Here is a 26,799-nt window from a genome sequence, read left to right on the forward strand (position 1 = left end):
GAGAAATAAGTTGGGAGTTGGGACATTAGATCTACGTACGAGTATATCCCTGATAGCCGGGGTCTAAAAAAAAACATGTTTTAGTCCCACATCGTATTTTTATACAGTGTTTATTACGTAATTAATAAGTTTGATACTAGGAACAGGAAACCCCACTTCCCCTGTCATCGAGGCACTTCCTTTAGCTTCACTTGTGCAGATACATTCCGGGGACAACTAAAATCTGTTGCTTTCTTTTCCAAAGAGTTCCTTCAGTTTTCTATGTTTAATTGTAGCTTAAACACCAAAAGACTAAAGAGAGGAAACGAAAAGGGAAAACTTAGGAAAATATACTTTTGCCAACGTATTTCCAAAAGACCAACGTATTACACTTTTGCCACTTTTATGCAAAATATACCAAAATAATTGACTTAACATAGTTTTGGTGTTTTGTTTTGAGACTTTGAATCCTTTTTAAAGATTTTTGGTTTGGGTCTTGGGTTCATATGCCAGGATGCTAGAATAACTTAATCAAATAGACCTAGTGCTATGTTCTCAATCCTATGTTTGTGTAGCATCAATTGTTTGCTTCCTTTATATTGGTGTGTAGGATTATTTCGAGGAATTTGAACGTTTTTTTTTCTCTTCATATTAAAATTTTAAAACAGTATAAAACATTTCTCTCCTTTTGTGATCCTTCTGATAATATGAAGTTCATCAAAGGGCAAAACAAAAAGTTGTAGACGTGTGGGCAGATGGGAACTAATGGCTATTAGGTGATTCAGCCGAAAGGGTGGATGAAGTAGCTTGATAGGTGACATGGTGCATGTACAAGTTTGAAAGAAGAAACTTAGGTTCAAATTCAAGTCTACTTGGTTTTTGTTGTAAACTAAGTGACTGCTTTTTCGATGTTAAGTGTACTTATCTAAACTTAAATTTTAGGATTGGGTGGATATGGAAAGTATATATGCATCATTCTGTCTATATTCTTGATTTTTACATGTAAGTTACACCCCGCTTCAAGTTCAGGATATAAATGCATAAGAGCTAACTATTTTATATACAATCCCTTTCGAGATTGTGCGTGTGCACACATGTAGATATTCGATATCTTTCACGTTGCAATGGTAGTCCTCCATGTTAGAAATCAAGGGCAATTAGTACATGTACAGCCATGCTGAATTCCATTTAGAACTTTGTAAAGCTTCTCCCCAGGGTCGTGTTTATGTAATCTCATCATATCCATTGTTAGTCTCAAAATTACCTTCCAAAATGTCCACTAAGATGTGTCCCATATATGTGAGTTGTGACAATTTTAAGGCTCTGAAAGTTTTTGTGTTTCTCTTTGTAAGTTGTTGTTGATTGTCAATGTGTGTGCATGCAACAATTGATGAAATAATATGACAAAAGGGACAACTCTTTGTTGGTATGGTGTGCTATGCAGTGCAACAAATTTGAGTAAAATTATGTTCACAAAATGAATGAGAAAAATAATACAGTCTAATTCAGGAAAAAAATATATAGTTTTAGAGTGATACAGTGATTACATTTTTGTTTGAAGAAAGTCCTCACTGAAAATGATTCTGTTTCTTTGGAGTAGTTAGTTTTTTGACATTGTGGGTACTGTTTTTTTTTGGTTCTGTTTGGACTTTGGAATTGCATGAAAATGTTACCATTCTATCTCAGTTCAACTAGTATAATGCATGTCAGCATGTGTTAACTGAAAATATTCATATTCATGTAAGTTTTTGCATTTGGAACTCTGTTGTTTGAAGTTCTATTGCCCATATTCACCATATCCAATATGGTTTACTACAATGTTTCTACAATATGAACTGATATAAGGTTTCTACAATGTAGCCTGCCAAGTGTCAAAGCTAGAAAAGAAGATTGTAGATCATATTACTCAGTAGTGCCTCTTTATTATGGTGCAAACAAAGAGGTACGTCCCATTTTCTCCATATGAGCATTTGTTTTTTTTAAAGAGCTAATATGAGGTTGTTATTGATTATTGAAACTTGTTCCCAGTATGAGGGTGCTATAGGATATCTGTTTATTTTCTTTTACTGAATATAAGTTTATTCTGTATGAGAAATAAGGATTGTGTGTATACACACCAAGAGTATGTTATAAATCCTTTTTTCTTGGACTTATATTTTGTTATTATCTAACTTGACTGACCTCAGTTGATTTTAGTTTTGAATAAATGAAAATCTAAGTCTGTAACTTTCCGTTATCTATATGTATATGGTATATATCCTAAATGAATTATTGAAATCCACTAAATACCTGGATGCAAGCATTTAACTACGATTCTAGAGTCTTACATGCTTAGAGTAGATTCAAACTTAAGAAGCCTGTATGTCGTCTACCACTAAGCTAAGGAAGATTTTCCCGAGATTGCAAATAGTAGTATTTGTGCATTCATCCAGAAGAAAAGAGTGAGGAATATTTTCAGAGACTACTAACAGTATGAGTAATGGTTCACAGCTTGGTTGTGTGGCTCTATTCACATTGCACACTAGACCAAGAGTCCAAGACTGCCCAGCCATACTCTTGCATTGAGTCCTTTCCTTTCTACAGTTTCAGAAAGAACTTGATTTGCACCACAATCAACAAGAAATTCAAATATTAGATAATTGGCCTAAGGGGGATAAAAGCTCATTTGTACCAGGATAAGCTGGAAATGAGAACACTGATGGATATCTAAAGGGAAATGAGACTGAGGTGTACGATCCCGTTGATTGATATCCGTATGTTGATTCTACGTATCATCTCTAAACCATCACCGCTTGAAGAGGTTACAGTCGATTACTAAGAAATAATAATTGTCTAATAGCCATTTTAGAATGAGATTATAAAAGCTCTTACAATCTAAAAGGTAAACTAGTAGTAGTTATTCTGTTTTACCATACTAAGAAAGAAGTGAATCATATGGAAGGGGACTCCGGTTACTTAATTTTCGATGAGTGAAAATAAATGAGGCACGTGAAGTTGAATGTTCCACTGGACATCTAATTATTTTCGTTTAAAGAACAGATTAAGAAGACTGTATCACTTGCTAAATCCAATGAAGTAAGTATATAGCGGGGTGAGATAGGGAGTAATTTGCATGTCTTTTTCCAAGTATCCCTGTTCACACACAATTTCCATCCGTCGGCACGTTAACTTTTTATCAGTTTTTGTTTTCAGAAAAACTATATCTGATGGGTGAAAGCTGCACGCAGCCAAGGTCCTTGACCTGTTTTTGTGCAATAGTTTAAAATTATGTGCATGTTGTTATGTCTTGTCTTCCGGCTACTTGGTGCACTTTATTACCATAGTATGCCTGACCAAATATGTAATATTAGTATTGTTACAGATGAAGAGTATCTAAGTGCTTTGCCTTCATCAATCCCAAAGCATACAAAGCTTATGTCCACTTGTTCACTTTGCCATCAATTTCTTCTTCCAAAGGTTTATTTCAGTTACTCTATTTTCAGTTTGCAATATGGCTTGGTTGGTTTTTCATATCTTTGCATGCTTTGTCTTGACTGATGAGCAGGGGAGAACCAGAAAGAAATATTAGAGCTAGTTTAACTCTGCGTCTTCGAGCAGTCCTGTCAAGTTCAGGTAGTTTCTTCTTTCTTTTCTTTCTTTATCTTGGATCTATATATTGCTGCTGTGTTTCATCTATTTAAAGTAGACTCTGATTAGTAAAATTTATATATGGTGTTGAGTTTAATACTATTGTTTCAAGGGAAAATTAACTGCTCCAGAAAGAAACCTGCATGCAAAGGTATTTCCCTGATTTCGTTTTTGTATATTACTCCTTATCATTTTTTACTACGCTTATCAAGATTACAATACTTAAAATTTAGGATTGGTATTCTTGATGGCAGGTAGGGTTTGACGAGGAAGGAGAATTCACTGATGTCAAACGATCCACGGTGTACCCACGCACAACTTATTAAAACTGCAAACAACGATCTCTCACTCATCAACAATCTCATCACCTTGTATTCCAAATCAAATCTCTTATCTGACGCTTTATGTCTCTTTCGTCAAATTCCATCACCCAATGTTGTAACATGGACGGCGCTGATTTCTTCATACACAAACACCGTCTTCTCATTTCATCACTTCATTTCCATGCTCCGTTACCCTAAACTCCCCAACGAGCGTACCTTTGCATCTCTCTTCAAAACCTGCGCATCTCTTTCTTCGCTACCTTTTGGTCTTCAACTTCATTCCTTTTCTCTTAAACTTTGTCTCTCTCACTTACCCTTCACTGGTTCTGCTTTGGTTCATTTTATTCAAATGCCGTCTCCCTTAATGATGCTGTCAAGGCATTTCATGAAATTCCTGACAGAGATGAAGTTAGTTTTTCTGCTATAATTGTTGGTCTTGCACAAAATTCTCAGCCAACCCATGCGTTAGCCCTTTTTGCTGATATGGTGTCTAGTAATGTTGGATCTACTATGTATAGTGTGTCAGGCGCGCTTCGTGCTGCTGCTCACCTTGCTGCACTTGAACAATGTAGGATAATTCATGCCCATGCTTTTGTTGCTGGCCATACTGAGGTTGTTGTAGGGACTGCATTGGTTGATGGGTATGGAAAGTCGGGTACTGTTTCGGATGCGCGTCAAGTGTTTGATGAGATGTTAAGTAACATGAATATCATTGGGTGGAATGCTATAATGGCAGCTTATGCGCAACAAGGGGATGTGAATTCAGCAATTGAATTGTTTGATGGGATGAAACAAAGAGGATTTGTTGCTGATGAACTTAGTTTCCTTGCGATTTTGACTGCTTGTAGGAATGCAGGTTTGGTTGTTGAAGCTGAGAAATGGCTTAATTGTATGATTTCAGACTATGAGGTGGAACCTGGACTTGAGCATTATACTTGTGTGGTGGGTGCACTGGCTCGAGCTGGAAGACTAAGAGATGCTGAACGATTAACCAAGACAATGCCGTTCACGCCTGATGCGGCAGTATGCAGATTGTTACTCTCGGTGTGTGCAATCCATGGTGAAACAGAAATGGCTTCCGAAATGGCTCAGAAATTATTAGAGAAAAATTCACAAGATGATTCAGCTTATGCCATCCTTGCGAATGTCCATGCGGCTTCGAAGAGTTGGGACAAGGTGGCTGATGTCAGGAAAATGATGAAAGTGGGAAGAGTGAGGAAGGAAATTGGGCGGAGTTGGATTGAAGTACGTGGAGAGGTCCACGAGTTTTTTTCTAGGGATACGAGGCATGAAAGAACCAAGGAAGTATATGACAAGTTGGAAGAATTAATGGAAGCAATACGGAAGTTGGGTTACAAGGAGGTATCGGATGCAATGTTGCATAACATGGATGTGGCAGAAAACAGCAAGGCACTCTGGTATCATAGTGAGAAGTTGGCTGTGGCCTTTGGGGTTGTTAGTGGTGCTGCACCTCCAGGGAAGGCCCTGAGGGTGGTCAAGAATCTAACGATATGTAAGGATTGTCACGAGGCTTTGAAATACATGAGCATAGTGATAGAGAGGGAAATTCTTGTAAGGGATGTGAACAGATACCACAGATTCATGCATGGGAGTTGCACATGTGGTGATCATTGGTGATTATATTGGCTGAGTGTAGAACACTACTACAAATTGTTTCAAAGACATACATGAAGATCGGAAACAACACTACTATAGAATCTTACATGGACATACATGAAGATCAATGAAAGCACCAGTGGAAGATGTTTACTTCAGTGTGAAGGCCCCAGAAAGATCGGACGGAATTGATGCCAGAATTTATTCAGTGCATGCCTTGATTACAGACCCAGTCACATAGCAAACCTGATTCATTTGGCAACCCCGGTAGTAAAATTTATATAAGGTGTTGAGTTTAATACTATTGTTTCAAGGGAAAATTAACTTCTCCAGAAAGAAACCTGCGTGCAATAAATTGAGAATATTTTTTTTGTGGGAATTGAGAGTAAATTATGGCACAGAGTAATTGGGAAGCAGATAAGATGTATGTTCAATTTTGTTACTGGTTTAATTACTTTTTATGTTGAATTCTTGTTTCGAAATTATATTTCTTTTTGCCAGGCTTTATGTGTATATTTATGATTACTTGTTGAAAATAAATCTTCATAATTTGGCAAAGGCTTTCATGACCCAAGGGAAAGTAGCCGTGGATCCAGTAGGTAATAAACGACATCCTTTCTCTGCCCTCTGAATTTTAAGTAATAGTGGATATTGGGTTAGTGTCTTTTTTGCTAATGGAATTATATTGTAGGTTTTTATGAAAATTTTAACATGCAATTGATATCAGCCATGAACATACAATATTTTATGAGGTTTATGATTTTAACTGTTTTCCATTTTAATGGTTTTTGCATGCCAAGTGATCTTGTAGTAATAGTATTTCAAAATTTCTTAGGAATGAATTGATTGCTTATGTGAGTGGCTAATAGAATGAAGTTTGAGCATATTAGGGCAAGCTTTTGATAATGAAACCTTGTGTTGATATGCAGCGATTGATGCTCCTGGAGGGTTTCTTTTTGAATGGTGGTCTGTCTTTTGGGACATCTTTATTGCAAGGATGAACGAGAAACATTCTGAGAATGCTGCAGCTTATATAGAGGTACGTGAAATCAGTATCGAGTAATCCATTAGTTTCCAGAGTGTGTCTCTTACTTGATTCATAAATTCTCTACGGAGGGACAGACACAACAAATCAAGTCAAGAGAGCATCACCAACAGCTCCAGATGCCGCGAATGCAAATCATGCAGCAACGTCATGCTCTGCAGCGAAGGGATGGTAATCATCCTTCAATTGGTGGGCCTGGAAATGCTATAATGCTGAAGGAATGATTGGGGGTTCTACAGCCAGTGTATTGGCTGCAAAAATGTATGGAGAACACATGAAACATTTGCACTCTCAATGGAATCAGAAGCATCACCACAACTTATGGATGCTAGTAGAATGGCCCTTTTGAAATCAGCAACCAACCATCCAGGGTAATCTCTTTCGTCACCGTTTTTACTTGCTTTGCTTGAGTACTTCGGTGCGCCCGCCGCCCCCCGATATGCGACTTGATCATCGTTTGCCCTTCATGACACAGCCAGTTGGTTCAAGGTAATCCAGGAAGTGTCTCCACAGCATTGCAGCAAATTCAGGCACGAACACAGCTAGCCACTGTAACTACTTGAACTACAATGTCTTTTCCATTATTATTTTTTTTGTTTTTTTGCCTGTTAATTTTTTGTTTTTGCTTGGGTTAGATTGCATTCACTTACATGTTTTCAAACGACTGTAGGACATCAAGACTGAAGTTAACATGAGCGTCACTCAAAGATCTTTGCCTATGGCATCTACAATTTATGGACAGGTTATGCAATCAAAATCCGGAATGGTCAGTGCAGGTAGACTTTTCCAAGATCTCCCACTGTTAATCTTTTCACATGTATCTACATAGGGTCTATTGCTTCTTTTTGCAATTCTTGAAGAAAGTTGTGAGCCAACTTTGTGACCAGTTAGAATTGAGAGAGTGAGCTTTTTGGAGATTTTATGTATGATTCTGTCTGAACAGAAGCCCCTGTGAGAGAAGTAGTTGATGGCCCAAAATTATCTATTGAAGCGGTATTTGTCCACTTGGTTATTGAAACTTAGATCAAGATTGTTAGGTTATAAAGCTTACGTTGAGGAAACCTTGGAGAAGGTTGGATGTCACTTTGGAGATAAGACGTTAGAGTTCCCCTTGATCTGTCCTTTGTCCTTGGCATGTTGCTAAAAAAGCCAAGTCATTGTGTGGATTTTGAGTACTACTAGTCTACTACTGCAATATGTCTTTTGTTTTTTTTGTGAAATTTTGTTGATTAAGGAATCTATTAAGACTGTCTTTTGAGAAAACTGATGGAAGCCTCCTTTTTTATTTTATTTTATTCTTTTATGAAAGTTAAGTTATTGTCCCTCTATAAATGATGTCCAGAGCGTATATGGTTGGCACCGAGCTTGCATATGCTTCTGGTTTTGTAACATATCATTCATCATTAGCATTGGACACATGTCTTTGCCCCTCACTATCAGGCTATTTAGAATCCACTCAAAAGAACATACTTAGTTTGTTGACTTTTAAGAAAACAACAGAGTTTTCTGTATTATCTTTTGGTGATTAATTTTGTCTGGAACAGTTTAGTGATTTATTTTAGTGGTGCAGTTGAATGAACATTCCCCATGTCTTTTCCTACAGGGTTGAACCAAGGTGTCGGTGGCCTTCCTTTGAGGGGTTGGCCCTTAACTGTAAGTGTAATAGTGAATTTCTTATTTTTCTCTGTTGGACACTATCTTCTTATTGCGTTTTGAATAATTCTGCATCATGTAGGGCATTGACCAAATACGACCAACTTTAAGTGCACAAGTACAGAAGCCATATCTGCAGAACCCCATTCAGTCTCAACTTCTCACACCTCGACAACGGCAACAGATCTTAGCACAGGCTCAGGCACAAGGCAACCTTGGCACCTCTCCTAACTACGCAGATATGGACCCTCGAAGGTTTAGGGTTTTACGTCGGAGAAACATTAATACAAAAGATGGTCAGTCTACAGGAATTGAGGGCTTTATAGGTTCTCCCATGCAATCAAGTTCACCGAAGGTTAGAGAACTTCCTCAAGATCAAGCTGAATATATGATGAAGGTCAGCATTAATGACAAATTTGTGTATATATAGAGTATGAAATTTGTTATTGAAAGATGAAATAAAAAATGAATAAGAATAAATTCAAATAACTTGAGAACGCAAAGATCAACAATGTTAAAATGGTTGACACTGAATGTTATCTTTCTAATATAAAATTTTGCTTCATATATTTTTTCATTTATATGCAGTAAGTTGCCATTGATTTTGATATGATTGCCTTTGGCGGCTCTAAGCAGATGAAGATGGCCCAAATGCAACAGTCTTCCTCTCAGCAACAAGACAGCTCCAACAGGTTAGTATAGTAATTTCAATTGTTGGTTCAGTTAACCATGTTGTTTTTTCCTTACCCTGCAAAATTTATGAACTTGTGAAAGTTTTTTTAATACATTTAATACATTCAAATATTAGATCATTGCCTAAGGGGGATAAAAGCTCATTTGTACCAGGATAAGCTGGAACTGAGAACACTGATGGATATCTAAAGGGAAATGAGATGGAGGTGTACGATCCCGTTGATTGATATCCGTATGTTGATTCTATGTATCATCTCTAAACCATCATGCTTGAAGGTCTTACAGTCGATTACTCAGAAATAATGATAGCCTAATAGCCATTCTAGAATGAGATTATTCACGATCTTACAATCTAAAAGGTAAACTAGTAGTAGTTATTCTGTTTTACCATACTAGCAAAGAAGTGAATCATATGGAAGGGGACTCCGGTTACTTAATTTTCGATCAGTGAAAATAAAAGAGGCACGTGAATTAAATGTTCCATTGGCCATCTAATTATTTTCGTTTAAAGACAGATTAAGAAGACTCTATCACTTGCTAAATCCAATGAAGTAAGTAAATAACGGGGTGAGATAGGAGTAATTTGCATGTCTTTTTCCAAGTATCCTGTTCAGAGTGCGTTTACTTTTATCAGTTTTTGTTTTCAGAAAAACTATATCTGATGGGTGAAAGCTGAACATAGCCAAGATCCCTGGCGTGTTTTTGTGCAATAGTCTAAAATTATGTGCATGTTGTTATGTCTCCTGATGCACTTCATTACCATAGTATGCCTGAGCAAATATGTAATATTAGTATTATTACAGATGATGAGTATCTAAGTGCTTCACCTTCATCAATCCCGAAGCATACAAAGCTTATGTCCGCTCGTTTATTTTGCCATCAATTTCTTCTTCCAAAGGTTTATTTCGGTTACTCTAGTTTCAGTTTGCAATATGGCTTGGTTGGTTTTTCATATCTTTACATGCTATGTCTTGATCGATGAGCAGGGGAGAACCAGAAAGATATATTAAAACTAGTTTAACTTTGCATCCTCAAGCACTCCTTGCAGGTAGTTTCTTTTTCTTTTCTTTAGTTATCTTGGATCTAAATTTGCTGCTGTGTTTCATTTATTTAAATCCGGACGCAACTGTGTTAAATTTTAGACTCTGATTAGTAAAAGTTATATCAGGTGTTGGGTTTAGTACTATTCTTTCAACGGAAAATTGACTGCTCCAGAAAGAAACCTGAGTGTAAAGGTATTTCCCTGATTTCTTTTTTGTATATTACTCCTTATCATTTTCTACTACGCTTATCAAGATTACGATACTTAAAATTTGGGATTGATATTCTTGATGGCAGGTAGGGTTTGACGAGGAAGGAGAATTCATTGATGTCAAACGATCCACGGTGTATCCACATGCAACTTATTAAAAATGCAAGGAAAGATCTCTCACTCATCAACAACCTCATCACCTCGTATTCCAAATCAAATCTCTTATCTGATGCTTTACATCTCTTTCGTCAAATTCCATCACCCAATGTTGTAACATGCACGGCTCTGATTTCTTCAACAAACACCGTCTTCTCATTTCATCACTACATTTCCATGCTCCGTTACCCTAAACTCCCCAACGAGCGTACCTTCGCATCTCTACTCAAAACCTGCGCATCTCTTTCTTCGCTACCTTTTGGTCTTCAACTTCATTCCTTTTCTCTTAAACTTTGTCTCTCACTTACCCTTCACTGGTTCTGCTTTGGTTCATTTTTATTCAAAATGCCATCTTTCCAATGATGCTGTCAAGGCGTTCAATGAAATTGCTGAAAGAGATGAAGTTTGTTATTCTGCTATAATTGTTGGTCTTGCACAAAATTCTCAGCCAACCCATGCGTTATCCCTTTTTGCTGATATGGTGTCTAGTAATGTTGGATCTACTATGTATAGTGTGTCAGGTACGCTTCGTGCTGCTGCTGACCTTGCTGCACTTGAACAATGTAGGATAATTCATGCCCATGCTTTTGTTGCTGGCCATACTGAGGTTGTTGTAGGGACTGCATTGGTTGATGGGTATGGAAAGTCGGGTACTGTTTTTCGATCTTGGCGCCGAAAGTGTTTGATGAGATGTTAAGTAACATGAATATCATTGGGTGGAATGCTATAATGGCAGCATATGCGCAGCAAGGGGATATGAATTCAGTGAGAATTGTTTCCTTGCGATTTTGACTGCTTGTAGGAATGCAGGTTTGGTTGTTGAAGCTGAGAAATGGCTTATTTGTATGATTTCAGACTATGAGGTGGAGCCTGGACTTGAGCATTATACTTGTGTGGTGGGTGCACTGGCTCAAGCTGGAAGACTAAGAGATGCCGAACGATTAACCAAGACAATGCCGTTCACGCCTGATGCGGCAGTGTGCAGACTGTTACTCTCGGTGTGTGCAATCCATGGCGAAACAGAAATGGCTTCCGAAATGACTCAGAAATTATTAGAGAAGAATTCACGAGATGATTCAGGAAGATGATGAAAGTGGGAAGAGTGAGGAAGGAAATTAGGCAGAGTTGGATTGAAGTACTTGGAAAGGTCCGCGAGTTTTTTCCTAGGGATACGGGGCTTGAAAGAACTAAGGAAGTATATGACAAATTGGAGGAACTAATGGAAGCGATGTGGAAGTTGAGATACAAGGAGGTATTGGATGCATTGTTGCATAACAAGGATGTGGCAGATGACAGGAAGACGCTCTGGTATCATAGTGAGAAGTAGGCTGTGGCCTTCGGGGTTGTTAGTGGTGCTGCATCTCAAGGGAAGGCCCTGAGGGTGGTGAAAAGTCTAGGGATATGTAAGGATTGTCACTAGGCTTTGAAATACATGAGCATAGTGATAAAATGGGAAATTCTCGTAAGGGATGTGAACAGATACCACAGATTCAGGCATGGGAGTTGCACATGTGGTGAGTATTGGTGATTATGTTGGCTGAGTGTGGCTCATTTGTATTTTTTTCTTTTGTCAAGGAATACATTTTTAATGTGATGGGATTCTCCTTACCTCCAGCAATCATTCCATATTAACATTTTAGCATTTGCAATCCTGGAAACTCAATGCTATTTCCAGTTGGAATTAAAAGCTATGATCATTGATCAGTGTAAGAACTGTAACATAGGCCATATCATTTCAAGGGTCTGGATCCACTGATCTTGTCCAATCAATACTGATGGGAAAAAAAAATGTAAAATGTAATGTTTTTTACTTTTAAATGACTGCTCCAAAGGAATGATTCATCTAAAATAAACAACTTCTGAATTAATATAGATAAAAGAAAACAAAAAGAAAAGGCTATCCTGAGAACACAAATATGAAGTTCATTAACTACAGAGTGTAGTCAAAAGACCTAAAAGTAATTAACAAAGACATAAACCATGCATAGAATGTAAAAGTTCATGCAAATTTCCATTACAGAAAAAACAACCATATAATAATTAGTTGCCTTGAATCAAAGTAGAAGGGAGGAGGAATAGCGAAATAAACAATGTGCCCGATTATTTCGGCGACATGAAGGTAACGAAGCCCAATAAAACCCTTCATTTTGAAGCCTATCCCAAATCCAACAGACAAACATAAACCCTTCCCTTCGTTTTTTCTTCATTCCACTAAACCCTCACTCTCACTCTTTCACTCTCAATCAAACCCAGGGACGGAGCAAAGATTATGAGCAAGGGGTGCGAGATTATCTGCACACCCCTATTTTTTTTTTTTTTTGTTAGAAGGTCTAAATAATAAAGATCAACAAAAGTATGCATTTATTTCAATTCACAAAACTAGAGTGCGCTGACTACTAAGAATTTAATATGGACTAATGAAGTTAACTATTTAATCACTTAAGTCATTAAATTAATTGATACTATTATTTCTATATATATCTACATAATCTAGTTCACAAGTCTACAACAATTCAACAAATTGTTAACTTCCTATAATGTTATAAGTCTATATAACTCTATTATTATCTGGATAAAACTATAAAAGATTAACATTGAAAGTAAAAAATTACATTGTTTTGTTTTGTTTTTGTTTTTTTAAGTGGAAATTTTATTGATAATGATAACTAGTTTTACAAATAATTAGGACAAACGTGCAACGCGTCGCAAATCCTTTATGAATTTTTTTTTTTTTTTTTTTTTTTTTTTTTTTTTTTTTTTTTTTGTTGAGCTTGTTTGAGAATGAAAAAAAGGAGGGAGAGATTACGGGTTTGTTATGGGTGATTAGAATTGTACAAAACCGATTGGTCTTTGGGCATTTGGCTAATGATTTTGGACTCAAAATAAATGATAAATGATAATTTTGTAAGTGCAAAAATAAAAGTAAAAATAAACGTTGGTTTATTGGAATATTTTTTATTAGTCTTTTTTTCATATTATTAGTTTTTGTTGACTATAATTGTGAAAATTTTGGGGGTGCGGTAGTGGAAGTTTGCTAAAATAATTTGGGGGGGTGCGAGTCCCTATAGTTTGAAGATTTTTCTAGGCAATTAGTTAGTTATGTGGTAATTGAGTTTTTCTAATCTTAGTGGGTGCGATTGCCCCCACACGCACCCCCTATATCCATCTATGATCAAACCCCCACTCTCCTTTAAGCATCACTCTGTCAACTTCTTTATTTCATTTTTTCTCTCATGGCTGAACCAAACACTAGCAGTAGGGGCTAGATAGCTGAACGAACGAATGAATGTTGTGACGCTATGAAAACACGTTACAAAAAAGTGTGTGTGGAGGAAGGCAAGAACAATTGTGCTACGTAATTCCCTTCACGACTGGTCGGTTGCTTTTCAAGGACATTATCTCGCGTTACGTACGTGGACGATAAAGAACGTGGAATTTTTTCGCAAATGGATTACTACTGAAACTACAGCTTTCCGTTGTAATTGGATGATGATTTGCTAGGTTTTTTCATGTATTTAATTTGGTTGGATTCGTAAGTTTAATGATAATTCATTTTATCGACACGAATAGCTTTTGGAATCGAAATGTTTATTGATTCATTATTCTCCTTGTTGTCAGCATTATCCTAATTACACTAGTTGCTGTGTTTTCCACTAAAGCGAAACTTTATGAATTCATTCCCAAAACGCTCATTAATAGATTTGGGAATAATTCTTTGTTGACCACTCTAGTGCATTCTCTCGATAAGGCGTGTGTTGATTTTGCTTTTACGGTCGCCTTGAAAGCACAGGTATGCATCACCACATGTGCTTTTCCTTTCTTATTTCCTTGTTCACATCTCATATTGCCAATCTGTCTTGGTGTAAATACTTGCAGCTTATATTTACTCTAGTTAAAGTATTTTAGAGGAAATTTCTCACATGATGCAGTTGATTGGGTCCAGAATAAATCATATATTATTATTAACATGGCATTACTCTGCTTATCTTTTTTTGCATGTACCAACAATACCAGTTCCTGGCGTTCAACTTTTGCTACGAGGTGCAGAATTGGCAGTGAAGATGGCAAGACAGGAGCAGCTACAAGGAATCACCTTGAAATGACTTCTAAAGGGTCTTTTTGATCCAGACATAAATGTGGATTGGTCATCCTAGATAGCATTCACCTCAAGTTGTTCTTGTTCATTTTTGTCTGCATTTACTAGTAAGGCCGGGTAACCGGGTTGTAGTATGTGGCCATATGTTTTAGCTGACAGGGCTTTCAAGCATGGTCTAGGTTCTTTTGGATTTTGTATGCACCCTCGAGACTTTGAAACTAGTGTTGTGTTTGGATGAATGAAAGGTTCGGTACGTGTCAAAAGGAAAAAAAAAAAGAATAACTCGGAAATTTACATCTTATTCTCCAGGTTACGTGCCACTGAACTTCAAGCACACCTCCCTGTTCTAATACAACTTAAGATAGCAGCAGCGATAAATTTCACAAACTTGAGTTTTTACTAATGATTTTTTGTTTTTGTTTTTGATAATCATTTTTACTAATGAATTAATAATGTTAATTGAAATTATTATATGTGCCGGTATTTGGTTCGAAGGTATCCAAAAATAATTCTCCCATCGTTACGATCTTGGCTAGCTATGTTATTACCCTTCTTCTTTGAGTCTAGTTCCTCTATAACCGGGTACAGAGATTAATCTCTGTAAATGTATTATTTCACTGTTAAAATTGTGTCGAGATACACAACACACGAAATTCGAGGTCGAGGTCTGTATTTCGAGACGATCCAACGGTTAAATGACACGGTTACAGAGATTAATCTCTGTACCCGGTTATAGAGGAACCAGACTCTTCTTCTTTAATCATCTAAAAATAGATACCTTTGGATCCATGCTGACTTAAGAACCTCAAGAAGAGAGTTTAATTTTGAACGAAAAAATTAGCCAATCTCTTTGGTGGCCTTTATGGTAGTCCCAGCCCAGGCCCAGGTCTATCTCTAGTACTCCAGTTGATCCATTAAAAGGACCACTGGTGACAACTTTCAACTGCAATACCATACTTCATATTTTCATAAGGACAAAGTTGTTATCTATAAAACTAGCCTCTTTGTACGTGTCTCCGCCACGTTAACAATCTCCGATTTTATTTTATTTTTCATTAATTTATGAACGTGAAACTACCATTTTACCCCTCCAAAAAAAACAAAATAAAAAAATAAAACAAAAAATGGCATGAGCTGTAATATTCGTGTTTGGCAAGGGGCAAAATTGGAAAAAAAAATTAATGGCGTGATGAATTTACTATTGAAGCCCTCATTTAGAAGAGAGTTTAATTTTGAACGAAAAAATTAGCCAATCTCTTTGGTGGCCTTTATGGTTGACCCAGTCCAAGCCCAGGTCTATCTCTAGTACTCCAGTTGATCCATTAAAAGGACCACTGGTGACAACTTTCAACTGCAATACCATACTTCATATTTTCATAAGGACAAAGTTGTTATCTATAAAACTAGCCTCTTTGTACGTGTCTCCGCCACGTTAACAATCTCCGATTTTATTTTATTTTTCATTAATTTATGAACGTGAAACTACCATTTTACCCCTCCAAAAAGACAAAATAAAAAAATAAAACAAAAAATGGCATGAGCTGTAATATTCGTGTTTGGCAAGGGGCAAAATTAGAAAAAAAATTAATGGCGTGATGAATTTACTATTGAAGCCCTCGTTTTCTTTAAAGAAGTTAGATGATCTGAACCAGTGGAATTTCTAGAAAGTGCATTATTAGTAGATTTAAATTATTCAACAATAACAACGTTGTGAGTAGAGTCACTAACCCTACTACACAACTTTGTGCTACCTCTAGCAGTATTAGTAGATTTAAATTGTTCTACAATAACAAAGTTATACTATCTCTACTACTTATAAGGGGCGAGGGTGAGTTAGCCAATTGAGCTGTCTATCGGTTCTGCCTTTGCATAATTTCACAACACCTGTTTATTTGAGCCGGTTTTGTTTTTTGATTTTTGATTTTTGATTTTTTGTCTTTTGTTGGGCCCACCACAAACAAAAGCATGAGAGAGGCACGTGGTTCATCAAAAAAATAGGTATGAGAGAGAGCATAAAAGAAGAGAGAGAGAGAGACGACATGGGAACCACGTGCCAAAGGCTAGTATATAGTTGGTCACTTAACCCAACTGAAAGCTAGAGTTCGAGGTTCTCGAATATGTTTGTTGCATGTTTGTACGCGGAGCATTCTCTTCGAAAATGACGGCTTCCTTTATGTGTTGCTTGGTTACTTGGTCTCCTAAGAGCATTCCCAATGCAAATAATAATTTGTTACCTCTATATAGGCGCCACATAGGACTATTTCCTCTTACAGTTACCTTCTTGGTGAGAAGCTACTAGGGGTTGCCCAATGCAAATGTGACTTTAAAATTCGAACGGAATGTTTTATTCCGTTTGAATGTAAAAAATAAAAAAATATCGAAAAAAAACTCGCCAAACGGAATAAAACATCCCGTCTGAAAGAAAAAAAAATGAAAAAAATTGAAAAAAACTTGCAAGACGGAATGAAACATCCTATCTGAAAAAAAACGAAAAAAATTTTGGCAAAACCACATGAAACGGAATAAAAGGTTCTGTCCAAAGATCACAAGTTGACAACTATCTCAGTAGCAAGTGCTACCCTTATTGTAACTTAGTGAAAAACTAGTTTTATTGTCACCCTTACATTGGGCCATTGTTTTTGGCTCATAAGAGCATTCCTAATGCAGGTGAATATCAAGGGGATGTGAGAATTTTCACCTCCAAATGGTCAAAAACTTTTGCCCAATGCAAATGTGAAAATGGAGGTGACTATTTTCCCAAGTCAAAACGAGAGTGAAACCTTCAACCGAGATAGTGGCTGAGTTGGGAACTTCGGACAGGATGTTTGATTCCGTCTCGTGTGTTTTTTTAAAAAAATTTCAATTTTTGTTTTTGGACGAAATGTTTCATTCCGTCTCGCGTGTTTTTTCGACTTTTTTTCGGTTTCTTTTTTTTAACTTCAGACTGGATGTTTCATTCTGTCTGACGCGTTTTTTTGATTTTTACATTCAGACGGAGTCAAACATTCCGTCTGAGATTAATATTCACCTTTGCATTGGGCAGCCTCACCTTGCTTTTCACCAAAACGGTGGAAAAGAGGGAAAATAGAGCTGACGTGGAGGTGAATAAGAGTGGCTTGCATTGGGAATGTTCTAAAGGTGACAAGTTGCTATTTCCCCTCAAAGTTGCTTACATTGGGAATGCTCTAATTCTAGTGCCAAGAGTTATTGTAGAAGGGCTGGCTCACCATATAGGCAAGTGAAACAAGTGGTGAGGGCCTCACTTTAAGGGGACCTCATAATTCTGTAGGCCTATATTGGTTTGGGTATTTTTAATTTTAATTTTTGTTTCCCCATTTCAAAGCCCACTAAGAACATGTTTCCTAGAGGCCCAATGATCTGAGTTATGCTGTCTCAAAGTTTGGTGTCTAGCTATCCCAAAAAGATCACAATCGCTTTATTGTGTTTTGATATTTACACAAAACCGCTTGGCATGTATTTTAATGCAAACCGAAGGTACATCCGGTTTTGGACAGCTAGGACACACTTTTTTAGGACAACAAAATCGGGTTCTTTTATATAGATAATTATTGCTGATGCACATGTGGTTCGATCCTTTGTGGTTTGTAGCTAACAATTGTAAATTGAGTACTTATGGCAAGGGTTGCATTTTCCACTTTATATTTGAGGGGAAAACTTTTGGATTGAGCTTGCTCTTTGGGTGACAGTGTATTACTCATAGTGTACATTGTCGGTCCTAATCACAAATTAAGGACGAGGGTTTGCAGTTTTGCATTAGTCACACTTAGAAGGGGCCTCATTTATACTTTCGCCTAGGGCCACATATTGTCTTGAGACGGCCCTATTCTCCTTTGCTAGCTGTTATTTGTAGTTGATATGGGGTATTCCACTCCTACATTTATGGGATCACAACCAACAAAGCAATTCAATTTCTTTTACCCCCCAAATAAAATAAATAAATAAATAAAAATACTACATTTTTTAAATAATTTGACTTAGCCCTCCAATCGAGGTTGACATCTTACATAATGCCAATCAATATTACTCTTTTTCTTCATGAACTATAAAAATCCATTCTCCAAAATAGTGATCCAAACCAAAAACAAGACACGATTAAAAGTAAAAGTCAACCCATATACACAATAAATAAAAACAAACCTTATAAATCCTTATTTTATGTTTTTTGCCATGATTAAAAAAAAACATGTTCTCATTAAGAAAAAAAATGTTTTTTATGCACCAATTAACAGTATTTGACAAATAGCATCTTTGAAATTGTGAAGCTTATAAGGGTCTTTGGTCGTCGAATTAGACAAGGAAATAACGGTATAACGGGTATGGAGTTGATGTTTGTTTGCATCTTTGAGTGGGTTAAGGAACAAAAATTAACAAAGTATGAACTTCAAGAAAGAAGTGAAGTTCATGGTTTTCGGTTAATCTGAACAAAACAAAATAAAAAAAAGAAAACTTAAATTTCAAAAATAATTGAACAATGGGATTTCAAAAGAGGGGGATGGTGATTTTCTTTTTGCACACCTTTAAAGGAAGATGAGAAAGAAAGAGCGGAGAGAAGGTATGGTGATGAAAGGGGCAATGAAGGAGGCTAGATGATTGCCTAACAGTTTGGTAAATATGAACAAAGGCAGAGGAGTTGATGAGTAGTAAATGGAATGTTTTTATCTTTTATTGATAACAACTGTGAAATCGGACTTCGAGATGCCTATCCCCAGAGAGAAAGAACTTGCTAGCATTTGTTTGGGCAAGGTAGAAATTAAATTGGATCTTTTTTAGTTGATTTGGGGTTGGTATGGATTGTACTGAACCTGTTTTGAGATGAAGAATATGAGATTTATCACATATTTAATTTATTATTTTTTTTTATTTTTTTATTATTATTTTTTTTTGCAGTAGGAGTTATTTCCATGGGTGGTTTTCTCAAAATGCTACATACTTTTGGAGGGTTAAGTAAAAAAACCTATTCTTTTTATCAAAATCTTGGAAGAATTGAAAAAGGAGAATTTTGACCCCCCAAAGTTTGTACCCCCTTTTAGAATACCCCCCATTTTCAAAATCCTTAGTGATTGCCCCCCACTCCGTCAATTTTCTATGTAACGAACGTTGATATTTAGCATAATGACAATTTTACCCCTACTACAGAGCGGGAATATTTTGGGTTTCCCACCACATTAAAATGAGCAATGATTCGTGAAAACCCCCTAAATTATGCCCTAACTTAATACGATCGTTCTTTCTCTCTCACACTCTGTCTCACTCTTGTGCTCATCTGGATCGATCGTGGTCACTTGAAGTTCTTTTCTCATGTTCATCTGGATTGATCGTAGTCACTTCTCGTTCCCCCTTCTCTCTCACTTCACTCGCACTGGTAAGTTCGCTAAAAAAATTTACTTTTTAATAGTAATGCGTGATACTATGTTTAAGCAAAACGTAATTTTGAATTTTGAATTTGTATAGTATTGTGTTTCAAAAAAATGTCTGTTAGAGGATATAGGGTTTTGAGGATACATATTAATGGAGAATGGAGAGAAACAACTAGAGATGGTGTTAGGCGCAATGTTTATATGGGTGGGGAAATAGTGGATACAAACATGATAGATGGTGATAAAGCATCTATGGTGGAATTGGTTGCTTGGGTAAGTCACATGTAAAATGGATTGTTCCCCAAATCCTATACTTAAGCTTAGTTGGGCTGATGGAGAAAACATAAAACAAATAGTGTTTGATGATGATTTGTTTTATATGTGGACTCAAGCAAGTAGAGATAGGAGAGGGTATAGCCATTTGTATGTTAATGTTATTGAGGTGGAGGAACTAAGTAGTGATGATGAAGATAATTCTAATGAGGGCCCTTCTAGTGATTACCCACCCACATACTAAGAAGCAGAAGAAAGTGATGATGATGATGATGTCATATATGTTAAAGGAGTACCATACAAGAAAGGACAGGAATTTGATCTTGATGAGTGGCCAACAGTTGAAGAAGTGGATAGGTTGCGGGACTTGACAAGTGGGTCTTGTAAGGGTAAAAAACTCTTGGAGTATAATATTGTGGATGATGGGTCTGAGTCCAATATTTTAGGGCCCAATAGCCAATGCAATACAACACATAGAGGGGACCAGTTGGGTTTGGGAAGTTAAGCAAATTGTTCTATTGAAAGAGAAAAGTCTCAAAGCAATTAACTCTAAACAAAGGAAGAGTAGGAGAAGTTCCCAGTCCCAAAGCTCTTGCTCCAAAGTTATAGGTTTACTTCTCATTCATTTTGAGATGTATTCATATTTGTGCAAATGTTTCATTGATTTTAGCAGATGAATCTAGCCATGGTGAGTTTGATGACACTGTTAACTTAGACTTTTTGAACTTTGGGGTGGAAGGCAATGTTGTTGAAGTAGATGAAGTTGCAGGTATAGTTTACTTCTTATTTTGTTCTTCATTTGATTTGTTTGTACAAGATAGAGGTGGTGATATATTTACTAGATGCTTGATTAATTTTGTAGCTGAACCAACAGGCTCACGACCAATAGATCGATGTGGACAGAATTGATGCAGAGGAGGGATATCATAGTTATGCATCATCAGATGAGGAATAGATCCCTTCTGTAGGTGATAGTGAAAGTGAATTTGATGACTATGTTGAAAAAAATAACGGAGAGTAAGTGGAAGATGTAAACAATGTTGCTAGAGTTAATGACCTTGTAAACACAACATTCAACATACCATCTGATGAAGGTGTTATTGCTGAACCACAACCAGTGAAGTTGTTTGTTGGTCAAACTTGGAAGGATAGGTATGAATTAAGAGATTACATGAGACTTTATGCTATTACTAATAAGTACAGTTTGAAACAAAATAGAAATGACAGTGATAAGATAGAGTGGGTGTGCAAGAGTAATGATTGTAAATGGTTGTGTTATGTGAGGGTGTTGCCAAATGGTCATACAATGAAGTGTAGGAAGTTGAATGATATACATACATGTGTGGGTGATGCAGAAGACAGGAATCCAATGACAAATGCTAACTGGATAGTAAGTCAAATTGAGATAGAAATGAGGATGCATCATAGGACCTTTACTCCTAATGACATTAAAGAAGAAATTATGCATACGTTTCAAAAGTTTCAAGTGAGGATTAAGTATTGGTAGGCTTGGCATGCTAGAAATCTAGAAATGGAGAAGATACACGAAAGCTATGATCTTTCATATGCAAAATTGCCTGAGTTGTGTAGGCAGCTTCTTGCTTCTAACCCTGGAAGTGTTGCAATGCATTCTAGGCATGAGAATTACCATAGTTTTACTACTCTCTGTATTACATTCAAGGCTTCTCTTGATGGATTTGTTCAAAGGTGTAGGCATCGATCTGTTAGGTCTTGATGGTTGTTTCTTGAAGGGGAAACATGAAGGTGTGTGTCTATGCATCATTGCTTTGGATGGTAACAATGGATTGTTTCTTATTTCCTTTTATGTCTGTATTGCAGAAAACACAGAGAAATGGACTGATTTTTTAGATAAGATGACACCACACTTGAATAGGCACCCTGATAAGTTGACTATCATTTCTGATATGCAGAAAGGATTATGTAATACAGTGGCAACTATGTTTCTAGACTGCAACTAGAGGTTTTGCTTTAGGCATATGGTGCAAAACATGAAGACTAAGTATAAAGGAGTTGACTACGAAGCTTGGTGTGCTGCCAAAGGTTTTGCACCAACAGAGTTTGAGAAGTTGATGGGTGAACTAGAAAAACTTGATAGTGGAGCCAAGGGGTATTTGATGAGTGAAGACCCAAGGCTGTGGGCAAGATCACACTTTGATATTGTGTCCAAGTTTGATCATTTGTCAAACAATTTTTCAGAAGCATGAAATAGTTACATATTGGATGCTAGGGACAAGCCCATTGTGAATATGGTGTCACTGGTGATAGTGTTACAGATGAAATTGTTGTATAATAGAAAGGAAAAGTGTGAGTTGTGGGCTGATAATGACTTGGTACCTAGGGTTAAACAAATCATAGATGAAAGATGTGACAAAATTGGAAACCTTCATGTCAGTGCTTCTCAAATCCAAGGCAAGTTTTTAGTTACTCATATCTTTGGTAAATGGTGGAATGTGGACTTAAACTCTCTCACATGTGATTGCAATGAATGACAAGTCACTGGGATTCCTTGCCTCCATGTTGTAGCAGTCATCAAGCCAAGAAGACTTATATGGGCTGAGTAAGTTATTGTATTTACAAATTGTAATATTGTCTTATGTTGATAATGTGCATATTTATAATAGTTACATGTTGTGAATTGGTTTAGGTATTGTTGCCCTTACTTCTGTGGAGCAACTTGTAAAAGAGCTTGTGTTGGTCACATCACAGTGATCACACCATACTTGCATGAAGATGAATGGCTACCAGTGAGTGACTTAGCCCTAGTTTTTGAATATGTTATAGTGTGTTATTGTTAGTGATTTAGCCTTAATGTTTAGAACTTCTTTTGTAACAGCCAAGTGAAACTGAGTTTATCTATCCACCAATCGAAAGAAGAGAACCTGGTAGGCCAAAAGTGAATAGAAGAAGAGGTGCAGATGAAGCAAATACAATAAGATGTTCAAGGTGCTAAGCATATGGACATAATGCTAGAGGTTGTCAAAGAGGTGTAGTGGGAGACAATGCCAATGCAGAAGCAAATGCAACTGTTGCTGGCAGAGAATCTCATAGAGAAAGGGGAAGGCCTGGGAGACCTCGAACAAGGCCAATACCTAACCCTTTCCTAATAAGACCAATCAATGTTGCTGATGGGACTCAAGTACCTGAAGGTGAATTGCTTGCAAGGGGAATAGGAAGTAGAGGTCAAGGTAGGGGTAGGGGAAGAGGAAGGGGAAGGGGAAAGGGAAGGGGAAGAAATGCTGATCAGGAGGGGAGCCAAGCACTACACCATATCTGTTGAAAAAAGACACTTTTGGATGTCGTTTTTCCAAAAAAAAGACACTTTTGGGTGTCGTATGGTGACCCTTTTTTTTTGCAGTCTTTTTTTTTCTACAACACTTGACAAGTGTCTTTTTTTTTTCATTTATTTTTAAAAAAGGCTGAATCAGGGCCAAAAATGCCCCTACAAATTACGTAGAGCATCGAATAAAACGAGACTCGATAATAATAACATATTTGAAGCGTGCAGTAATAGACAAAGCCCAGTTCTCATCCATCATCAAATGGCTAATAGAAACAATTTTATAGCCTACTCAGCGACTCAGCCTAATAGCAACAGTTAAAGGTTCCCATCAAGAAGTTACTCAGCTCCTACTAACAAACCATCGCAGCTTCTTTTAGTACTTTTACAACAGAAAACTCAAAACAGAAAACTCAACCAAAACATTTAGTCGTTAAATGGTACTAAGTTCAGGATATCCATCCATAGAAACAAAACAGAAAATAGTGTATTCTTCTAGTACCAATTGCTTTTAAGATACATAAGATCTTGATGGAATTCTCCATCCTCGACTTCCCGCCTCAACCTGAAACAGATAATAAGATTTCTTTAAAAACAGAATTCTTTAAATGCCTGAGACTGAAAGAACAAAACACTAGTGACAACAACATCTGAAAGAAACTGCGCTTGTTAAAATCTGAAAGAAAATTGTGCAACTTGTCATTGAGGACAGGAAGTAAACAGAAGGTGTTACTGAATTTGGAAAAGGTTCCTATCAGACTTCATACAACAAAAGGAATTGTTGAGGATGGACTGGAGGACACTGCTGTAAATGCATCATCCCATACGCCGAGATGATCCCTACCATTTGAGGATCCTAAGCTTATCCCCTAACCAAAGACCAACTGGTTGGATGACGATGGCTACAAGTCCTGCCGTTGTCTTCAACACCACGTTCCAAACTATTATATATATACGATGACCATAAATTTAAGTCCTACTCAATTATATGTACACAATCTACAACCTGTGTCAACCGAAAAAATGAAGTGCTCCCCAAAACTCAATCAACTAGACTATTATCGCATGCGAAGTAGCTCATATCCGAGGAAGCATACAAAGGCGAGATACCCATCCCAGTTGCAATTAAGCTCAACACCACTATTTATGGTAAACGGCTTAGCTTGTCGGGCCAATGCGGACCATCTCGCGCCGCTTTTGTATCATTTAAAAACAAAGACAGACACATACTGCGACAAAGAAGATGGTCGTAACTTACATGAACCATGACTACACAGGATTCTAGAAAATAGCACTTGAATACTTCCATCCCCTCTCAAACCTAGACAATACTAAAGACGACCGGCAACAAACAAGAGCATTTACAAGTGACCACATAATCAACTATACATTTGAGCATATTTGTAAAAGAATCTATCCTACATCTGAAACACCTAGAAAAGCAAGGATTACTAGCATAAAAAATAAAATAAAAGAGCAAGACGATCATACACCAACAGAAATGTCATTCATTGTTTATGTTTACATTAGAAAAAGGAAACCATATCAATATGTTTAATTAAACCACAGCATAACATAACATAACAATCCAGTACACAAAGTTATTTCCATGATCAAGGTTGGTTCGGCCTCAATTAGGTAAAGGTTTAGCATCCGGGGACTGTGTGTAAGATATTGAGATCAGCTCAGACCTACACTTCTCAGCTTCATCATCTTTCACATTAACCAGACTTCTTCCAGTAGATTCCTTAATCTCACCTTTATATAGAAACATAATTGAAATTGAATCCAAAAACAATAATAACAACAGTTTACAATAACTACTTACAGGAGAGGTGTGAGGAGTTGGGGAAACATTAGTAGTAGTTGAGAAATGAGATGTTGTCAGTTTCCATGCATTAAATGATCTACCTGCAATATACCATACACAATCAGATCCTTGATTCAATGATTAAAACATATTAGTATAAAATTTTATACCTCTTCGAAGAGAGAAGTGAAGCATTTTGTTTTTGGACTTGTTGTGGATTTCAGATAGACTCCAAACTCAAGTGGGAGTTTACTTTTATATATATATATGCAAACTTTTGTTTTTTTCTAGGACATCATGATTTTGATCTAAAAAGCTCTAATAAGTCCCCTAATAAAACATTGAAGAGCCTCATAATTTCGCTCCAGAAGCTCTATGGTCCCCTCTGGGGACTCACAAAGTCCGCTGGGTCCTATGGATTTCCTGCCTGGCTTGATTCTTTAGCTGCTGGGAAGCGGCTAGAGTTTGTTTATGTTCCTTCGGCCTCTCCAGCTGATATCATATCTCAGTCTCTAGCTACAACTTAGCTTGAGGAAAGGATGAAGGTAGTATGACGAATGGGGGAGACTCGATAGCATTGTGCAGTTCAGGGAGATAATTCTAGTTTAGATGAAATTGTGCGAGAGTGAACACTGTGCAAAGGAGAAAGCAGATAAGAGACAGATTCAGAGTGCTCATTCGCTTTCTTCTTTCACTTCATTTATTTATACAGAGTCAGATTGAGAGACAAGGAGGAAGAGACGAGTAGGGAATTCCGACTAAAGAAAACGAGAAGTAACAAACACAAGAAGTAAAGACAAGAAGTAAAGAAATGATAACACAGACAAATAGAATACCGTACCTAAAGAAAACGAGTAAAATCCTTCGGCCATTTGACTGCTGTAGGAAGGTGTAGCTCCCCGAATGTTCTTTTGGATCCAAATAAGCGCTCAGTGCGGTCAATGACAAGGCATACACGGACGTTGTAAATGTCCATTAGGGTATCCAAAGTTGCATCAAGAATGATATTTGCCCTTGTTGCCCTTCCCTTGGCAACAACTTCTCGATGCATGTTAATCAATTCACATAATTCCATCCCTCTAGAAGAATCACCATGTGATTGTGAGCGTGTTGGATCCCTCGCCTACAAGCAATAAGTTAACAAAGACAAAACCACGATTTAGTTATCTCCTAAATTAGCTCAAGCCCCTAGGCACAATGTCTCACATTCAAATCATACATTTGACGTCGCTGATGAATCTGCAACGATCCTTCTATGTGATTGCTGACCTGCCACTTCTTCTCTTGTCTCCAGCAAGGATATTCTAGCCCAGGCCTTTTTTTATCTATGAAACACACCCTAAAAAAAGAACCGAAAAGGAACTTTGTTACTTTCAACTTTGGACGGTATAACATTCACCAACAAATCAGCCTATATAGTAACGAAAAATCAGTAGATTAACGAAGTTGTTGACATGTCACATTTGGTGGAACATGTAATCATGAACATGAATGAATGAATCTACGCCTTTAAATTGATCGAGTCTCATCAGGAAGAAAGAAAACAAATTAAAATCATTGGTAGGGTCTTATCTATTTCTTTAGCCTAAAGATGTTTAA

General features: G+C 37.0%; 2 long non-coding RNA genes and 2 pseudogenes across 3 annotated transcripts; 2 read left to right on the forward strand and 2 right to left on the reverse strand.

The window, feature by feature from the left end:
* The first annotated feature begins 371 nt into the window (after positions 1-371).
* LOC147476959 (transcriptional corepressor LEUNIG_HOMOLOG-like) lies at positions 372-12,049 on the forward strand (annotated as a pseudogene). The gene is made up of 16 exons (XR_015207242.1): positions 372-1,921; positions 3,341-3,435; positions 3,524-3,591; positions 4,502-5,970; positions 6,048-6,145; positions 6,476-6,585; positions 6,669-6,962; positions 7,067-7,142; positions 7,262-7,367; positions 8,195-8,244; positions 8,327-8,641; positions 8,881-8,936; positions 9,053-9,835; positions 9,924-9,985; positions 10,106-10,172; positions 10,276-12,049. The product of XR_015207242.1 is annotated as a transcriptional corepressor LEUNIG_HOMOLOG-like (transcript).
* On the forward strand, positions 4,413-5,567 carry LOC147476960 (pentatricopeptide repeat-containing protein At4g33170 pseudogene; annotated as a pseudogene).
* An 11,569-nt stretch (positions 12,050-23,618) lies between the features above and the next one.
* On the reverse strand, positions 23,619-26,498 carry LOC147476961 (uncharacterized). The gene is made up of 3 exons (XR_015207886.1): positions 26,420-26,498; positions 26,042-26,323; positions 23,619-23,955 (listed from the first exon to the last, which is right to left on the reverse strand). It is a non-coding gene; the product is annotated as an uncharacterized LOC147476961 (long non-coding RNA).
* On the reverse strand, positions 25,022-26,022 carry LOC147476962 (uncharacterized). The gene is made up of 3 exons (XR_015207887.1): positions 25,371-26,022; positions 25,219-25,301; positions 25,022-25,148 (listed from the first exon to the last, which is right to left on the reverse strand). It is a non-coding gene; the product is annotated as an uncharacterized LOC147476962 (long non-coding RNA).
* Positions 26,499-26,799: the final 301 nt, after the last annotated feature.

This window comes from Coptis chinensis, chromosome 9 (genome assembly GCF_015680905.1).
Source record: "Coptis chinensis isolate HL-2020 chromosome 9, ASM1568090v1, whole genome shotgun sequence".
Classification (NCBI taxonomy): Eukaryota; Viridiplantae; Streptophyta; class Magnoliopsida; order Ranunculales; family Ranunculaceae; genus Coptis; species Coptis chinensis.